Genomic DNA, 20,204 nt, shown 5'->3' with positions numbered 1-20,204 from the left:
GAAACTTCTAGCTGTCTATGTGGTATGGGCTTTGCTCATTGTTGAAAGCCGTACGGTGACCTATATAGTTGTTAATTTCTGTGTCATTTTGGTCTCTTGTGGATAGTTGTCTCATTGGCAATCATACCACATCTTCTTTTTTTATATTTATAGGACATTTCCTAATAATATTACAAGGAAAATCCAAATTGTCACAGATTCTTAACTGAATTTCTGTCAGATTTATAGTAAACTATCTAATTCACTGACAACACGGTCACAGCCTGCAGGGGCGGATCCAGAATTTTAGAAAGGGGGGGTGGAGCGAAGTTTTTTAAAGATTTTTTTGAAGAAAATGGGACTTCTTGGGGCTAAAAAATATAAAATAAGTGTAAAATGCATATTTTTAATGGTTCCCTATTTGGGCATGTATATTTTAAAGTTGGTGTAAAGTGTAAGGTTTGGACATTTTAAATTTTTATGCTGTATTCTCCCTATTATTTGTCTTTCATAAAATGATAGTATGGAACCAAAGCTATGTACTGATATATAATTACATGTGGGAATTGTCAGCAAAAAATAGACATGGAAAACTCTCGTTTGTTGTATGTTAAGTTAGAATAACCTCACAGATTTCTTGTTGTAAACCAGATATACGCCGGGCTATTCGATGAAATTTACAATACGACTGACACGATTTAAGAAAGACAAACAAGTAATTTTTATCCAAATGTTTCAACCAATAAAATTAAGGGAAGTGAGGGGTTCCAAATTAACCAAAGGCTACGAATAAGTCTAAAATGACAACGAGTTTATGAATGACGATCGACAAATGGAGACATAAAGGCCACAACCACTGAGCAGCTGCTTGCAGTATGGTCTTGAAAAAAGGTATTAAATATAATATATATCAGTTCGGCGAAACAAGTTGACATTCCAGTCACACATGCAAAACCCCGCCCCAAAAAAATATGCCCGGTTTTTTATTCATCATGTTTATTTAATGCTAAATAATTCTGTTCGAAATTTTCGTTTCTTAAAGCAAAAAAGTGGACAAGATTATTGTTTTCAATCCAGAAACGGCCATAATTTTTGTTTTTAAAAGGCAAAAACCAGTCAGATTTTTTCTTTCAAATATCTCAGACTGCCTTCTCAAACAAATGGTTCGTATCTAGAGCTTATGTTGACTGAGGATCATCATTCAGCTATGTTATTTCTAGTTAAAATAGGCTGAGGCGTTTTGGGTAACACATGTTTTCGTAGGTAAATAATATTGCTTTTTTTTTTTATGAAAGTGTAATAGAGTATAACCGTTTCTGTCTCGTGGAATTGTAAAATAGAAGTCAATACAGTCATTCTTGCTCAATCCTGTGTCGCTTTGAAGATGTCATGATTGTCATCCTCAGTCTATCCATGTGTTACTGTAATTTGAATTTTAAAATGACTGAGTGACGTTTTTACGGCGAACTGGTCAACTCCACTATAGAGAATCACGCGACTTTAACATAATCAGTAAATACCAGCAAAAAACATCATTTATTCAAGGTAAAGAATTGTCGCATGAAAAAAAATACACGGGAAATGGCAAAGTTCTCGAAGTCTTGTCTTGAAGTCTTGTCTGATTAATCAGTTTACAAAAAAAAAGTCCAAGCAAAGGGGGCGTATGCCCCTTTACGCCCCCCCCCCCTTTTTCCCCACCCTCTGGAACCGCCACTGACAGTGATACTCAAATTGCAGACTCTTATTAGTAATAACAAAAATCTGTGTTTTCTGTGACCTCATTTTGTAAAATATATGTACATGATATTTTATTTATTACACTCTAACTGTCTAACAGTTACATTTAATTATTCTATGATTTAGCCTGAGTAATTCTCGTTTGTCAATTTTCCAAACTTCACCATCATGCCCCCCTCAGCACAGTTATTTAATTATGAATGGAACAAAATGTGAATGAGTTATAAATAATAGATAATTGATTGAATATCCTTTATTTAGTTTTTCTTTATTCTCATGAATCTTCCAGAGACACTATATATGCTCTGAGAATAATGATCCTTTATTCTATATTTTTGCTTTTTAACTAAATTTGTTTTTGTCCTTATTAAATCCCCCATTCTCGATTCCAGACTAAGTTAACTCTCACATAAATGATATGAGGGGGGGGGGGGGGGGGGTAGGAGGGGTCCTGATCCCGAAATCCCGGGCTTAAAAACACGAAATCCCGAGGTCCCGAATTTAAATAAAGTTAAATCCCGGATCCCGAAATTTGAAAAAAAGAATTCCCGGATCCCGATGGGGTAAATCCCGAAATCCCGAGCTTAATACGGAAAAACCGGAAATCTTTTCACCGTGGTCGTTTTGTATAGTATGACGCGAAAGGACGCTCGTCTGCTGATGTTTGAATGGTCAGACAGTTGATACAAAGAACTTTTGTTTTTCAAACAGATGGTTCAAAAAGCTATTGTAAACAGATATACTGAAATGGGTTACATTACCGATTAACTGGAAGAAACCGGAGAACGAAACATACATTTAAAAAAGTCATCGCAACAAAAATGTATCCGGATAACTTTTTTGTACTTGTCCAATGAAAGGTAAATATAATCATGCACATTTTTAGGACGATGTTAGACTAGTTTTATACTTTCATAAAATATATAGTCACTTTATCCACGTCATGCATGTAAACCCCGAAAATCAGTCAAAAATTGACAAAAACGGAAGCAAGTATAAAGCTCGCCCCACTGGTAAAACGCCAAACGCCCCACTTTTTTTTAACAACGCGGCTGTTTTTTTAAATTGCTCCACTCTTTTTTAGGGAGCTCAGTCTCATTCATCTATCATTTGATGGTTGGGGGTTGGATGAAATTGAAATATAGAGGACGAGTTTTGAGTAAAAATCTAAAAGCCAGCTGGACCCCCCCTCCCCCCCCAAAAAAAAGAGTAACGACAATGCAGGATAACATTTTCATCATAGCCCCCCCCCCTAAACTCTTGAAAATCCAAGTGGGAACTACCTTACCAACTCACCCCACTTTATATGCAACTTTTGATCAAATCCAGTTAACAAATGGTTAAATATCCAGGTTTGAAATTAGCCCATTTGCCCCTAAAATTTGGAGTGGGCTTCTAAAACTTCTGCTTTTCTTTTATAGAACTATATAAATTGTGTAAAAAATATAAGATGTGGGCTACTATGCCATAATTTGAACTTCAGCTTTTATACGACAGCTTATATGTCGGATAAAAGCTCTACAGAGCTTAATTATGTTGTATTGTTATACATATATGTATAACAGCTTCCGGTTCCGGTTAGAAGTTGTGAAAGAAAAAGCTAAGAGAAATCAGATTTAAATCCGTGGTTATTGTTGGTAATCAGTGTACATCCATAAACAAAAACATCATTTACGAATCATCAAAACCTTTATATAGCATATACACAAAATTTTGATCATCCCAACACCAAAATGTAGATTATATCATCTTTCGTCAGAATTTGGTGGTCAAACCACGTTGCCGAAAAACCGGACATTCATATTGTTAATTGACATTTATATTCTGTATTTTGCGCTTTTCTGCTCCGATATTTAAATTATATAATTATAGGGAAGCCCTATCATTATATTTTGTATTTATATACTTCGTTTTTTGCGTTCGCCTAGAATAATACTGTTTGTGTACAAAAAATAGGGAAGCCCTATTTTTCATTTACACCGCTTGTGCTATAGTCTATTAAAGTAATATACAGTCGTAGTAACAATCATTATATATATGTCTGTGAGGAAGATAATTAAAGAGAGGAAAAAGATATACCAAAGGGTTAGGGGAGCACACCTGGAAAGAGACACTATCTTGTTCACGGACAGCAAAGGGGTGGGCCTAAAAGAATATATCCCAGAATCAACTGGACAAAAATTTAAAGTGTTGTATAAGAGAGGAGGATCGATCGACAACAAAAAACACATAAAATCACTCATAGACACGGTGAAAGATTTGGATCACCCAATAATACTGATCTGGCTAGGTACATGTGAAATTACACAGAAGATAAACAAAACCATCCAGTTTAGAAAATCACCGTATCAAAATATAGAAGAAACTTTAACACAATATAGGGATCTCAAACAACAAATCATAACAACAAAACCATCTGCCACAGTGCTTTTTATAGAGTGTCCATACTATTCGATCACAAGGGCCAATAAACCTAAAGATTCAATTAACTTAATTGTGAATAGTAAAAAAAAGACATATCCGTCACTCCTGGTAAATAAAGCCACCAAAGGTCACAGAAAAGTCCAATTGGCAACAAACATAGACAAAGAACTAAGCGAACAGATTGACTACTTCAACGATCACCTAAAATTGATTAATCGCCTTTATTCTACACCAAGAATTTCTCAAGATTTTATCCTTTCAAACAAGACAAAAAGAGACACTAAAGTTAAATATAGAAAGAATTTCAACCTAACATCGGACGGAGTACATCCCATAAGAGCTGTAAATGAATTGTGGATGCTGAAATTCATAGATTTGGCACTTGAACTGTCAGAGCAAGGATGTTAATTAAATAGCCAGCAAAATAGACAATAAAAACAAGAAAAACAGTTAAATAAGGAAGCCTTGTTTAACATACTAGATCCGAATTATTCTGCGTAATATAATTAAGGAAGCCTTAATTATAAAGCAAAGAGGAAAATCAACAACATCACTCAAATAATAAAAAGAATAGGGAAGCCCTATTAGATCATAAATTAAAAAGTTATTTAAAAAATTGAATAAAATATTAGAAAAGTAGGGAAGCCCTGTTTTTCTAGGAATTAACAACATAAAAGACCATACAGAGATAGCTAGCATAACTAAGTATAGAACAAATAATAGGGGGCCTAGAATAGATAGAGAAGCTCTATCTAACATTAACATACTTCATAATTATTTAGATGAATAGGGAAGCCCTATTCGTCCGGATAAATAGAAAGGAGATTACAACTTAACGATCAATTCTATTAGGGAAGCCCTAATATAGGACATAGGAAAGAGCAGAATAAAGGGACAACAAGCTTAGAAAAAAATAATTATAGATAGAGAAGCTCTATCTAATATCAGGAAGATAAATAATATTATCTAGAGAAATTTTATTTTTAGGGAAGCCCTAAATTTTAAAATACTAGATAAAAATATTAACTCATTTCTTATTTTAATAATAGAGAAGCTCTATTATATGAAATAAAATAAATAAATTAATATATTTTCATTTAGGGAAGCCCTATATAAAAATAAATAAATCAACTATAGTAGTAGCTATGGCAACAAGAAGGAATAAATCTACCTCAAATGCAACAAGCGATCAAAAAAAGGAAGACCCATGGGAATGCAAAATATGCCAAAAGATATATAAAAATGAAGACGCTAAACTCCTTGAATGTCAAAGATGTAAAGAGCATTTCTGCATAAAGTGTTTAAATAAATCAAAAACTGAATATGAAATATTAAGTAACTCAGACACAATGTGGTTCTGCGCCCCATGTAGACAAGTAGTTGAAGAACACATAGTTACTGATCTGAAAATCGAAGAGAGATGCCGAGAGATCATGGACAACTACGAGCAAAGAATAAATGACATAGAAATCGCCATAGAAAAGAAATGTGATAAAGAAGAAGTAAGAGATATAGTTAGCCAGGAGATTATAAAACACAAATGTGACGAGGAAAGAGTAAGAGAAATAGCTAAAGAAGAAGCATTAAATGGAGGGGCAGTAGCTAATGTTGTATCCGAGGATATTGAAGGTGGAGTGCTACCAAATCAAGGAACAGTAACCACAGTACTAGAGGAAATAAATGAGAGAAAAACAAGGGAAAATAATCTGATCATATTTGGGATAACAGAAAATGAGTCGGAAAATAAACAAGAAAGAATAGAACATGATGTAGAAAATATAGTCCAACTCTTTAAAGATGCCAAGATAACATTGGATATTGAAAACATCAGAAAAACACAAAGACTAGGGAAATATGATAAAGAAAAAACAAACAGACCTCTATTAGTCCATTTGAAGAGCATAGACTCAAAACTAACCCTATTTAGAAACATGCATTATATTAGATCATATCCCAAATACCAAAAAGTAAATGTAAGCAATGACCTTACTAAAAGTGAGAGAGAAGAAGAAAAGAGACTGTGGGCTGAGGCAAAAAAACTTCAAGAAAACAACTCGGGGGACTTCCTGTTCAAAGTACGAGGACCGCCATGGGCGAGGAAAGTAGTAAAAATAAAAAGGTGAAAAGAGACACAAAAAATGTACTTATAAATGTACAAAAGAAGGGAAAGGTTTTTAACGGCAATGTAAATAACTTTACAGTTCTACCAAAATTGAACTGTTTTTATACAAATGCAGATCAGCTATTCAACAAAATGTCAGAATTGATCGTTCGTACAAGAGACAACAAACCAAATATCATTGGGATAACAGAAGTAAAACCGAAAGCTAATAGATATAAACCATCAACAGCGGAATATTCAATACCAGAGGTAGGAAATTACAAAATGTTTGAGAAAAACATAAAGTCAGATGAAGGACGAGGCCTTTTAATGTATGTAGACTCCAATCTAGAAGCTACAGAAATTACAATGAAGACAGAGTTTCAGGAAAATTTATTTATAAAAGTAAAACTTAATCAAAATGACAAACTCCTTGTGGGTCTGATATATAGAACCCCATCCAACAGTTCCAAGGAATACAATGATAAGCTAGTAGACCTAATGTCAGAGGCAACAGATATGGGGTACTCACACATACTCATCATGGGAGATTTTAATTATCCTGAAATAAACTGGGAAACATGGAACACAAAGGGGGATAGACCAAACAGCACTGAAAATAAATTTCTGGAAGCACTACAAGATAATTTTCTGTACCAACACACAACAAAACCAACAAGATGGAGAGGAGCTGACACACCCCATACACTTGACTTACTAATCACAAATGAAGAAGAGATGATTTCAAACCTAGAATATATGAGCCCGCTTGGAAAAAGTGACCACTGCGTCCTATCCTTTGATTTTAACTGTTATGTAAATATAAAAAGAGCACCGAAAATAGCTAATCTGTACAACCATGGAAATTACAAAGAATTTATTCAAGAGCTGAATAAAATAGACTGGCATAATAAGCTTAATGCTGAAAATTCCATTGATAAAAATTGGAATTATTTTTTAACCATTTTAAAAGAATTAGAGAGCAGATTTGTACCAACAAAAACTATGACACAAATAGGAAAAAAGAGAAATGTATTCCCCATAGATAAAAAGACGAGGGAGTTAATTAGAAGGAAAAATATTCTATCCAAAAAAATTATAACTAAACAAGATCCTGAAACAAGAGCTGAATACAATAAAGTCAGAAACCAGGCCAAAACATCAGTCAATAAACAAAAGAAATTATTCGAAAAAGGATTATCTGAAAATGCCAAAAGAAACCCAAAGGCTATATGGAGCTACATAAAATCTAAATCAAAGACCAGGGAAGGTATAGGGGACCTTCATGTAGATACAGAAGATGTAAAATCCGAAAAAACAGATGACAATAAACAAAAGGCCGAGATACTATCAGAATATTTTACAAGCGTATTCACTAATGAACCACAAGGCAATATTCCAGAGCCTAAGCACATTCCATTAGACAAAAAAATAGAGGAATTAAATATTGGCACTGAATTGGTTTTGAAACACCTACAAAAAATAAAAACGGATAAATCACCCGGCCCTGATAATTTACACCCAAGACTGCTGTTTGAAGTCAAAGAAGGTATAGCTGAACCACTTGGCATCATTTTTAGCCAATCTTTAACACAAAAAGTAGTTCCAAAGGATTGGAAAAGCGCCCTAGTGAGTGCAATATTCAAAAAAGGGAATAAATCACAAGCTAAAAATTATAGACCAGTAAGTCTCACATCAGTCGTCTGTAAAATAATGGAGAAAATAATAAGAGAACATATAATTAATTACATGAAAGAAAATAAACTATTTTCAAACAAACAATACGGATTTATCTCTGGGAGATCGACATCACTACAACTATTAGAGGTAATAGATAAATGGACAGAAGCTATAGACAATGGTTATGAGATTGACTGCATATATACAGACTTCATGAAAGCCTTTGATACGGTACCCCATAGACGACTCGTTAAGAAAATCGAAAATTTTGGGATAACTAATCCATTCCTAGAGTGGATAACAGATTTTCTATCGTATAGAAAACAACGAGTTTCAGTTAATGGGGAAACACCAGAGTGGAAAGATGTAACCTCAGGAATTCCACAAGGCTCAGTATTAGGTCCCCTGTTATTTGTTCTATACATAAATGATTTGCCAGATTGCGTGACATCAGATGCCTACTTATTCGCGGATGACACAAAAATCTTCAGAATTATTGAAAGCAAAACAGATCAAATTATATTGCAAGATGATCTAAAAAATCTCGAGAAATGGAGTGATACATGGCTGTTAAAGTTCCATCCAGAAAAATGCAAACACATAAATATAAGTAGAGGGGTAAGGGAAGAAAAGACAAGTTACAAACTATTAGGTCATGATATAAGTAAATGTCAAGAAGAGAAAGATATTGGAGTAGTAATTGATGAAGATCTAACCTTTGAAAGACACATATGCGAAAAAGTGAATAAAGCTAATTCAACTTTTGCCGCAATTAGAAGGACATTTAAAAACTTAAACGAAAAAATCTTCATACCTCTATACAAAACATTAGTGCGAACACACTTAGACTATGCTAGCTCTGTATGGTCACCTTTTAAAAAGAAATCCATCGACAAAATCGAAAATGTACAAAAAAGGGCAACACGACAGATACCAGGTTTCAATAAATTGAGCTACCCGGAAAGACTGAAAAAACTCAAGCTGCCAACATTGTCATATAGAAGGGTCCGAGGGGACATGATTGAGACATATAAGATACTAAATGGTAATTACGATCCAGAAACAAGTTCATTCCTTAAATTAATTTCAAGCACTGAAAATAGACATAGCACAAGAGTAAACAGTAATAAAATCATCCACCAACGATTCAAAACAAGTCTGAGGAAAAACAGTTTTTCTGTAAGAATAGCCAAATTATGGAACAAGTTACCAGATAAAGTAACTAAAGCGCCATCTATAAACTCATTCAAAAATAGGCTAGATAGATACTGGGAGTACGAAGAAATCTATTATTCTGATTATCGAGCTGAATTAACCGGAAGCAGCATCAGAAATAATGGAGATAATATTCAATTATATGAGTCTGGTGAAGAGGAACCGTGAAGGATCCTGTACTGGAAAACATCATTAAGTATCATTAAGTAAGTATCATAACTGACTTTAAATAAATCTTTTATGCTCATACTTCAATCCCTAATTATACTCCTGCCAACAATCATGACAGTGGCAACTCACCTTACGTGGGAAAAATCTAAATGAATACAACCATACAACATCAATATATATACAGTGCTCCAGCTAGAAATCAAAAGGGGTGGAGGGCAGGGCACTTTTTTATGATAGGAAAAGGCACTGCTCATTTCTTTTGTTAAGGTTTCTGTGTGTATCACGAGTTCATATTCTTTTTTTACTGTATACATGGTATAGAGTGGGGTGCTCATTTTCGCCGGGGACACAATTTCGCCGTTTAAGGGTTTTGAGGTGTAAAAACTTCAAAGGATGGCTGAAATGGAAGAAATGTACCCGTAAATTATATTTTTATAACAAATATAATATTTTTTTAAACTGAGACAAAATTGTGGCTCCTACCGAAAATGACAGAAAAACGGACAACGATTTTCGGACAATTTCCTGAATAAAAATCACGATTTCAAAGAAGTATTTCTAAGTAAATATTTGACTGAATGCCCTAATTTTGAATTCTTTATACCTTTGAAATGTCTGCTATTCATCTATAATACAATTGATTTGATAAAAATTGTTAAAAGCTGCGGTTATTTGGTTTTAAATAGATGTGTAAAAACGGCGAATATGTGTCCCCCATTGACAAAACATCCGGAAATTTCAAACACCCTTTAATATAACTTTTCAGATGATTTTCTTAAAACAAACCGGTTTTCAAGCTTAAGGTGGTATTGGTGTCTTCCTCCATCTTGGATTGTAAAAAACAGAGAATCAAAGGTCCATATTTTCTATCAAGCTAGCAAAATTTGATGCAGGAATGCAGATATTTAATGTAAATTTTCATTTAAAAGAACCAATTTATAAGATTATAACTTATAAATATTAATATTTTTGCAAATGTTGATTATTTTTGGTTGTTTTTAAAAAAAAATTAAATTGGCATTTAAAGGGGAGGTAACTCTAAAACAGTGCATTTTCTGAAGTATTCTACATGAAATTTTCCTATTTTGTATTTTAACCGGAAAAAACCTACGGTGACCATATCTTTTCTTTTGATATTCTCAAAACATTGTCTGAAAGCCATCTTTTCCTTAAGTATTTAACAATTCTATCATTTTGTTTAGTTTCTAATCACAAAATGGTGTCTTTTCCTGTATAATCCATACAAAATGTGTCATTTTGTCACGTCCTGTGGCTTGAGAAAATGCGCGGTGACCTATCGTTTTTATTCTATTTTTGAACATTTATCAATAGATACTACGTTTTGGCAAAGTATGAACAAATTCTATCATTTTTATTTTAGACTCCCATACCACCTTAAGTATATTTTGCATTTGAAGTTATCTTCATATAGAAATATCAGTATACTTCAAAAACATTTAGACCTGAACATAAACTGTAGAAAACATGGAAAGATGTGGCGAAAATGAGCACCCCACAGGCGGCACTCTATGTTGTCAATAAAGATGCATAAGATCCGTGACCGCAATTGTCGTCCTTTGATTTTCGTTATTCACGAATATAGTCCCTAGTGTTGACAGTGGGTTACTTGCCATTAATTTTTATACCCCTTCCAAAATTATTTCTCCATATTTAATGCCTCAAATTGCAAGAAAGGGGGTGAAATTAATTTACATGTATAGTGTAAAAAAATTTGGGTCCCTTATTTTTTTTTAGGAAAGTAAAGTTTAGTCCAGCTGAAAAAGGTTAAAAATTAGCACCTCAGAAGCTGTCAAAAGATTTCAAGACGCCCTATATATAAAATTGTCCATATTTTGAGTTAGAGCCGATGAAGTTTTCTATAATTTTGATATAATTTGTTCCAAAAGTAGTACAGCACACTGTAAAAATTTCATTGAGAAACCGCAGGTGGGATTTAAAAAAATTATATATATGTTATAAAGGTCTGCCAACTTGCCCTACTTTAAAAAATGAAAACTTATCTACCCAGATTTAAAAAAAAATGTGACTGTCACCAGTAAAACTGCATTTGCAACCGTCAAATCCACAATTGACGGTGACAACTCTTCGACTACAGTACTGGTATTCCGATTCTAATTCATAACCATGATAACAAAAAGATATAATACGCTGGAGTTTGAAAAAATGTATAAATTTGACATACAAAAAAAATCCGTGAAACTTTATGAATGATTTTCGCGCAAAGACGTCATGGCTAAATATGACTTCATACAAATGAAAACTTACAAATTGGAGGTTAATAAGTTGCCTCTTCGATTCAAATTTGGATAAAATCACTGTAAAACAGTGAATTGGAGATGGTGTTGTTCTATTAATGACAACATTGTAGTAAATCGAACCTTTGTTGATCCAATCAATTCAATATTGCGGCTCCCTCCTTAGTTTGCCTTGTCAACTGGGGAAATGTACTTATTTATTAGAGAATACATTTATTTAACTACTCTTATATATATGCTTAATTTTTTTAGTGATTTGCCAGATAATTGTAAAGAAACCTGTTAATTGTATCATAATATATCTTATAGGTTTTTTAGCCAACTCAAAATCATGCTTTTAGGACCCCATTGTTGTACTGAGGAGGTGGACTGCTCAAGAAGATGAAAGGTAATGTAAATATAAAAATAAGAAAATGTATGATTGCCAATAAGAAATGAGAGGAATTTGTAAAAGTAAAAATTCACTTGTTTTCCAATCCTAATACTAATAAAAGTGTCTTATATTGTAATGTTTAAATAACCTAATTATTTAAAAAAAAAAATTGTTAACACTAATGAGAAAAGACAACTCTCCATCAGAGATCAAATGACATCAAAGTTAACAACTATACGTCATTATACATCCTTTAACAATCAGCAAAGCCTATACATTATACCATATATACTGTAAATTCTGAAATATTGTGTGCATTTATTATTGCCACCATTGCCATTTTCAGTGGCAGATCCAGAAATTTTCATAAGTGAGGACCAACTGACTGCCTAAGAGGGGGCCCGCTCCGGTCATGATTCAGTGATTCCCTATATAATCAACCAAATTTTTCCAAGAAAAGGGGGGCCCTGGCCCCCACCTAAATCCACCTCTGATTTTATCATTTAAGACTTAAATGCAAGTTTAATTTTTAGGATTTTGAGAAAAATCCTGTTAAATTCATAAAAAATATTTCAAAATGCGAGTTTAAATTATTGCGTTTAAAACTAAACTCTGTCCTATTTTTGTCGAGCCTTTCGAAAAAGCGAGACTAAGCGATCCTACATTCCGTCGTCGGTGATGGCGTCCACAAATATTCACTCTGTGGTTAAAGTTTTTAAAATTTTAATAACTTTCTTAAACCATACTGGATTTCTACTAAACTTGGACAGAAGCTTGTTTATGATCATAAGATAGTATCCAGAAGTAAATTTTGTGAAAATGAAACTCCATTTTTTCCGTATTTTACTTATAAACATGATAAATGGATTTTGTTTTTTTGCGGGAAAACATTACACATGTTACATACACTCTGTGGTTTAAAGTTTTTAAAATTTAAATAACTTTCTTAAACTATCCTGGATTTCTACCAAACTTGGACAGAAGCTTATTTATGATCATAAGATAGTATCCAGAAGTAAATTTTGTGAAAATAAAATTCCATTTTTTCCATTTTTTCCATATTGTACTTATAAATGCACTTAGTTTTTCTGCGGGAACACATTACATCACTCTGTGATTGTAGTTATTAAAATTTTAATAACTCTCTTAAACTATCCTTGGTTTGTACCAAACTTGGACAGAAGTTTGTTTATGATCATAAGATAGTATCCAGAAGTAAATTTTGTAAAATGACAAATCCATTTTTTCCATATTTTACTTTAAATGGACTTTTTTTCTGCCAGGAAACAACACTTTCACTCTGGTTAAATTTTTAAAAATTTTGATAACTTTCTTATACTATTTTTTATTTGTACCAAACTAAGACAGAAGCTTGTTTATGATCAAAAGCTAGTATCTACAAGGAAATTTTGTTAATATTTTGTACCTGTGTATCTTTATTTTACTTATAAATGGACTTAGTTTTTCTTCCAGTTAACATTACATCCAGTCTGGAGTTAAAGTTTTTAAAACATTTATTAGATTCATAAACTATCCAGGATTTTTTACCAAACTTGGACAGAAGCTTCCTACAATCCAAACATGGTATCAAGCGGAATATTTTTATTGATTTTTTCCCTCATTTTTGTTGATCCTGCAATTTACAGCAAAAATAGGCGAGACACTGGGTTCCACGGAACCCTTACAAATTTTTAGCAATAATCATGCTAATAAAAACCTCACAAATTTCTGAATTTACAGTAGTCTGGTATATAAAAAGACCCTAAATGAAAACGAAAAATTTGTAAAACAATTCAAACTGAAATACAGGCTTCTGACATGGGACAGGCACATACTAATTGAAGGATGTGATGGGGGCTAGACTATATAGCTAGCAGTTTGTGGTGCAAAACCCACCTAACCTGGTACATGTATATTGATGTGAAAAGGGCTTAACTCACCAGATCTATACAGTAAACAAAACAGAAATGCATCTAACAAAAACACACACAAGACGTGTTTTTTGACAGTAAATTTATTCACACATTGGCAAGATACATGTACATTGAAAGGTTGTTCTTTTGTTAAATGCCTGAAGTACGGATTATAACACAAATGACAACAGGCCCGAGAACACAGTTCTTCCGTAGTGCATTAAATTCAAATTAAAAAAATCGCACCTGCTCTTTCTCAAAAAATTTTTACAGTGTAGTGTGCTAGTGTAGTGAGACAAATAATATCAAAATTATAGAAACTTCTACCAGCTCTAATGTGCACGAGTTTAGTCTTTCCTATATCAAAATGGTGTATTTTAACATTTTTGCCTATTAACTTAAAACAGCAAAACAAGATCTAATAAACATCTGACAGTAATTAATGCCTAGAAGGATTTTTTAACTGTATACAGCAGAATAGATAAATTAAAACCAGAAAGTTCATACTGTACATATATTTATTAGCTAAGCTGTTGATCTTCTTTCTGTTGTTTGCTTACATGTCACTCAAAAGTAAAAGTACATATAGTTCTGCAAAGGTATAAATTAGTGAGCATCAGTTCAATATGTTCATACTACATCTAGTTTTTGTCTGGACTTCATGAACTTCTTGATTAAATAATTTAGATTTTATACAATTTTAGCTTGTTACCAAAAGAATGGAAAGTACAGTATTAAAACCACTGGTGAACATGTACTGTACATGTAGGTGTGAATGTCCTGCAAAAAGAACTGATATCAAAGTATGTTCATCTGCAGAATTGCAGTAAATATATAAATAATTTGATGCACTCTGTTCTCAAGTATGATTGTACATGTACACTTGCTTATTTTTCTCTCTTTCCAATGTCAAGTATGCTTCAAGGCATCCTTACCCTGTCCTGATCCCCTCCTGCTCCATACACACACACTCAGAAGTTCAAATAATCAGCATTTACATTGTATATATTACAAACCTACCTAGCTATATATAGTCAGACTGGCCTATACAATGTATATTATGAATTGACAAGTTGTTCTTGTTTTGAATACATAAAATATTTGCCACTGGACATAGTTTCCGTACAATAACTTTAGTTTAAGTAAATGGATCTCTATCTCTTTGAAATTTAAATACAAGGTTTGAACCCACAAAAGGAAGATTGGGATTGATTTTAGGGTTATGGTCCCAACAGTTTAGGAACATGGAGCCCAAAAGGGGTCAAAATAAGTATTTTCCTAGGTTCCAGACAATTACTTGTGTATATTAAAGTGTATGGATCTTTCTGAAATTGTACCACAAGGACTTGAAGGTTCCATACCAAAAAAAAACAGGTTGGGATTGATTTTGGGGGTTATCATGGTTATGGCACAAACTGTTTATGAATTAGGGGCCAAAAACAATACTTCTCTAATACTTTGTACATGTTGTATAAGTTGCTTATTTTTAGACCAATTTCAATGGGGTTTTATTCTTGAATTCTTGGGGTTCTTTAATATGCTGAATCAAACCCTGTATTGAGTTTTTTTCTAATTTGGTCCCCATTTTTATATGACCGCAAAATGTTTGCGTTCTTATATTGTATCACGTTGTCGGCTATATAAAATGTACAATATACAATGCAATATTCACTTAACTACCAACTGATAAATTAAAGCAATCTTCACCATTCAGTGATTACAATCACTCTGATTATTATTCTAGGGTTATGCCCCTTTACAAGTGGAAAAATTGAAGAATTTTTAAGTTTCTGTTCTCTTAACTTATGTTTGTCTCAACTAAATTTAATGAAATGTGTATATAATGCTTATTACCTCTAAGCTCAGTTTAAGTTCAATTTTTGGCTGCTTCACTTTTACAGTTCTTGAGTTATGTCCCTTTATAACGTTATATGCTAGCGGGGGCATCATCTGTGTCCTTTTGGACACATTCCCCATTTATTTTTTTAGAAGTTACTATTTATTCTAACCATGACTGTATGACATTTTATATTTTAATATTTTATGATGTATTTAAATGAGTAGTTATTGTTGCAAACTCCGTTAGAATTTTGAATTGAGATCATTTTTGGAATAAGAGAAAGGGGGACGTGGAAAAAAAATTGGGGTGGGGGTCAATTTTTTAGCTCACCTGGCCTAAAAGGCCAAGTGAGCTTTTCTCATCACTTGGCGTCCGGCGTCCGGCGTCGTCGTTAACTTTTACAAAAATCTTCTCCTCTGAAACTACTGGGCCAAATTAAACCAAACTTGGCCACAATCATCATTGGGGTATCTAGTTTAAAAAATGTGTCCGGTGACACGGCCAACCATCCAAGATGGCCGCCATGGCTAAAAATAGAACATAGGGGTAAAATGCAGTTTTTGGCTTATAACTCAAAAACCAAAGCATTAAGAGCAAATCTGACATGGGGTAGAATTGTTAAACAGGTGAAGATCTATCTGCCCTGAAATTTTCAGATGAATCGGATAACCCGTTGTTGGGTTGCTGCCCCTGAATTAGTAATTTTAAGGAAATTTTGCTGTTTTTGGTTATTATCTTGAATATTATTATAGATAGAGATAAACAGTAAACAGCAATAATGTTCAGCAAAGTAAGATTTACAAATAAGTCAACATGACTGAAATGGTCAGTTGACCCCTTTAGGAGTTATTGCCCTTTATAGTCAATTTTTAACCATTTTTCGTAAATCTTAGTAATCTTTTACAAAAATCTTCTCCTCTGAAACTACTGGTCCAAATTAATCCAAACTTGGCCACAATCATCTTTTGGGTTAGTAGTTTGAAAAATGTGTCCGGTGACCTGGCCATCAAACCAAGATGGCCGCCATGGCTAAAAATAGAACATGGGGTAAAATGCAGTTTTTGGCTTATAACTCAAAACCCAAAGCATTCAGAGCAAATCTGACATGGGATAAAATTGTTTATCAGTTCAAGATCTATCTGCCCTGAAATTTTCAGATGAATCGGATAACCCGTTGTTGGGTTGCTGGCTCTGAATTAGTAATTTTAAGGAAATTTTGCTCTTTTTGGTTATTACCTTGAATATTATTATAGATAGAGATAAACTATAAACAGCAATAATGTTCAGCAAAGTAAGATTTACAAATAAGTCAACATGACTGAAATGGTCAGTTGACCCCTTAGGAGTTATTGCCCTTTATAGTCAATTTTTAACCATTTTTCGTAAATCTTAGTTATCTTTTACAAAAATCTTCTCCTCTGAAACTACTTGGCCAAATTAATCCAAACTTGGCCACAATCATCTTTTGGGTTAGTAGTTTGAAAAATGTGTCCGGTGACCCGGCCATCAAACCAAGATGGCCGCCATGGCTAAAAATAGAACATGGGATAAAATGCAGTTTTTGGCTTACAACTCAAAACCCAAAGCATTTAGAGCAAATCTGACATGGAGTAAAATTGTTTATCAGGTCAACATTTATCTGCTCTGAAATTTTTAGATGAATCGGATAACCCGTTGTTTGGTTGCTGACCCTGAATTGTTAGTTTTAAGGAAATTTTGCTGTTTTTGGTCATTATCTTGAATATTATTATTGATAGAGATAAACTGTAAACAACAATAATGTTCAGCAAAGTAAGATTTACAAATAAGTCAACATGACTGAAATGGTCAATTGACCCCCTTAGGAGTTATTGTTCTTTATAGTCAATTTTTAACAATTTTCATAAAATTTGTAAATTTTTACTAACATTTTCCACTGAAACTAATGGGCCAAGTTCATTATAGATAGAGATAATTTTAAGCAGCAAGAATGTTCAGTAAAGTAAGATGTACAAACACATCACCATCACCAAAACACAATTTTATCATGAATCCATCTGCTTCCTTTAATATTCACATAGACCAAGTTGAGCGACACAGGCTCTTTAGAGCCTCTAGTTTTTCTCATTTTAGATTTCAGAATTTAAAAAGAAAATTTCTTCAAATATTTTTTCTTTGAGAGGATTAATATTCAACAGCAAAGTAAATTGCTCAAAAGCAAAAAAAAAAATTAAGTTCATTAGACCACATGTATTCTGTGTCAGAAACCTATGATGTGTCAACTATTTAATCAGAATCCAAATTCAGAGCTGTAAATCCTGTATTCAGCTTGAATGTTGTGTCCATACTTGCCTCAACCTTCAGGGTTCGACCTCTGCAGTCGTATAAAGCTGCACCCTGCGGAGTATCTGGTTAAATTGGTCGCCATTTAGGTCCAAATGTCATACGTATTATATACACAGGTAATGTGTAGTACACATGCATAAATAGAGTTAGTTTTTATTATTTAAAAAAAAAAGAAAATATGTAGTATCATTGCCAATGAGACAACTATTCATCAGGTCAAAATGACTGAATGTTAGCAACTAAAGATCACTTTACATGTATGTACAACTTTCAACAATGAGCAAAACCAGTACAGCATCAAGCAAGCTATGTCCTGGAATGACAGATGTAAAACAATTCCAAAGAGAAAATTAAGGGCCTGATTTACATAAAAGCGAAAAAAACAACCATGATAAATACATGTAGCAAAAACAACAACTATTATTTCTCCACTCCAGTTGTTCACACGATATATATGTATATATATATGTAAGCTTGGTAAATCATTACTTATCAAATTTATGTTATCATTTTTGCTTGATTGTAAGCCAATAATTTATGGTTATTTTTTTTTTTTAATTACAGCAGCTGTATTCCAAGAGTCTGATGGCTGATAATGTATTACAGGATTTTATCATTCAAGCAACATCTTAGAAGGATAAGTGCAAATGTATGAATGAAGCCGTGGGTACAAATAGCAATTACAGCAGATACATGCAGGAGAGAACTCTTAAACAAAGACATGATATGGGAGTGATGTATTCAAGAAATCTCAAACACATGGAATTAAATATTGTGTATATTTTTTCAAACACAAGTACTTTCAGAATATAATACAATCATGACAATTCAAATTCAAATTATTGTGTCAAAATGACAATAATAGTCTAAAAATAAATAATGCACAGCATGTTTTAAATTGAATTTTATATAAATATTTGAAATAACAAGAACTTTTATATTATTGTGAAGCCAAACTTTGAAATTTTCTAATGGTATAAAAAAAAACTCATCATAGATACCAGGACTAAATTTAGTGTATACGCCAGATATGTTTGTTGTTTGTCAAATTTTGTTTTGAAATAAGAAGGAAACAGTTGTAAATAACTGTAAGGCATTCAATATGGCATATCAAATATATTTAACAGAACCTTTCTATTTCAATTTATTAATATAATGCCGCTTTTGTGAAATGAGGTATAAATCAATCAGACAGTTACACAACAACAAAAACATATGAAAGGCATTAAGGTGCTAACATACAGTCCTCAACAATAAACAGTTGTCTAAACAATGTCATGATCAACTTAATTAACCAGAGTCTATACCAATCAAAGAGCTGCTATTTAATAACACAATTTTGTTTTAGATATGCTTTTTATTAGGATGAAACTTAAGACAACCAATGAAACCCTAGCTTAAAACAGGCACACGAATATGTGGCAGGGTAAACTACTTTTTTTCTTCAAAATTTTAAAAGAAGCATTGGCATCTTTTGCAAGTAAGACAATTTCCACAATGGGATTGGATTGTCTCATGACTGATAACCACAAAATGACTTATATATATATAATAAAAATGAAATATCCATCAGTGCATACATATTCTATAATTGAATTACCAATCCTTACATCACTTTTTAAAAAAATATTGCGACTTGAACATAACCAACAAAATTCTAGGAGTGAACTTAAGGTAACCTGGATATTTGCTTGCCTTCTTTGTTTTATTACATCTTATCTCTTGCATTGGAGATATTGTGAGTTTGGATTTGTATTGATAAGGATCAAGAAAGTAAAATACAATTGAAGTATGAACACATAGTCAAGACCAAGAAAAATATTTATTTATATCAAAATAGAATGTGCACTAGATTAGCATTGACTTAATCTAAAATATGCTCAAATACTGTGAATTTGTGTGATTGGTGCTCAATTCACTTTTATTTCATTTTAGAAAAATTAATACGAATGCTCGATTCAGGTTAGCTTCACATGAACAATTTAACATGAATTTCATGTTAGCTGAGCTCAATTCACATTAATTGAACACGAGTTTCATGTATAAGCTTGTTTCAGGTGAATCTCACATGAAATTTACCTGAACAAAATTTGCCTGTGTATATATATATGGAAAACCTATGTATAACCCATTTAATTCACATTAGAACTTCGATACATGTCAACGATCA

General features: G+C 32.8%; 1 long non-coding RNA gene across 2 annotated transcripts; it reads left to right on the top strand.

The window, feature by feature from the left end:
- The first annotated feature begins 2,362 nt into the window (after positions 1–2,362).
- Positions 2,363–18,861, top strand: LOC139482804 (uncharacterized). Of its 2 annotated transcripts, XR_011654961.1 has the most exons (4): positions 2,363–2,576; positions 11,893–11,971; positions 14,574–14,672; positions 18,599–18,861. It is a non-coding gene; the product is annotated as an uncharacterized lncRNA (long non-coding RNA). The 2 variants fall into 2 exon arrangements; XR_011654962.1 differs by lacking the exon at positions 11,893–11,971.
- The last annotated feature ends 1,343 nt before the right edge of the window (positions 18,862–20,204 follow it).

The sequence above is a fragment of the Mytilus edulis genome, chromosome 7 (genome assembly GCF_963676685.1).
Source record: "Mytilus edulis chromosome 7, xbMytEdul2.2, whole genome shotgun sequence".
Taxonomy (NCBI): domain Eukaryota; kingdom Metazoa; phylum Mollusca; class Bivalvia; order Mytilida; family Mytilidae; genus Mytilus; species Mytilus edulis.
The sequence above is the reverse complement of the archived record's forward strand: the minus strand, read 5'-3'. Positions and strand labels throughout refer to the sequence as shown.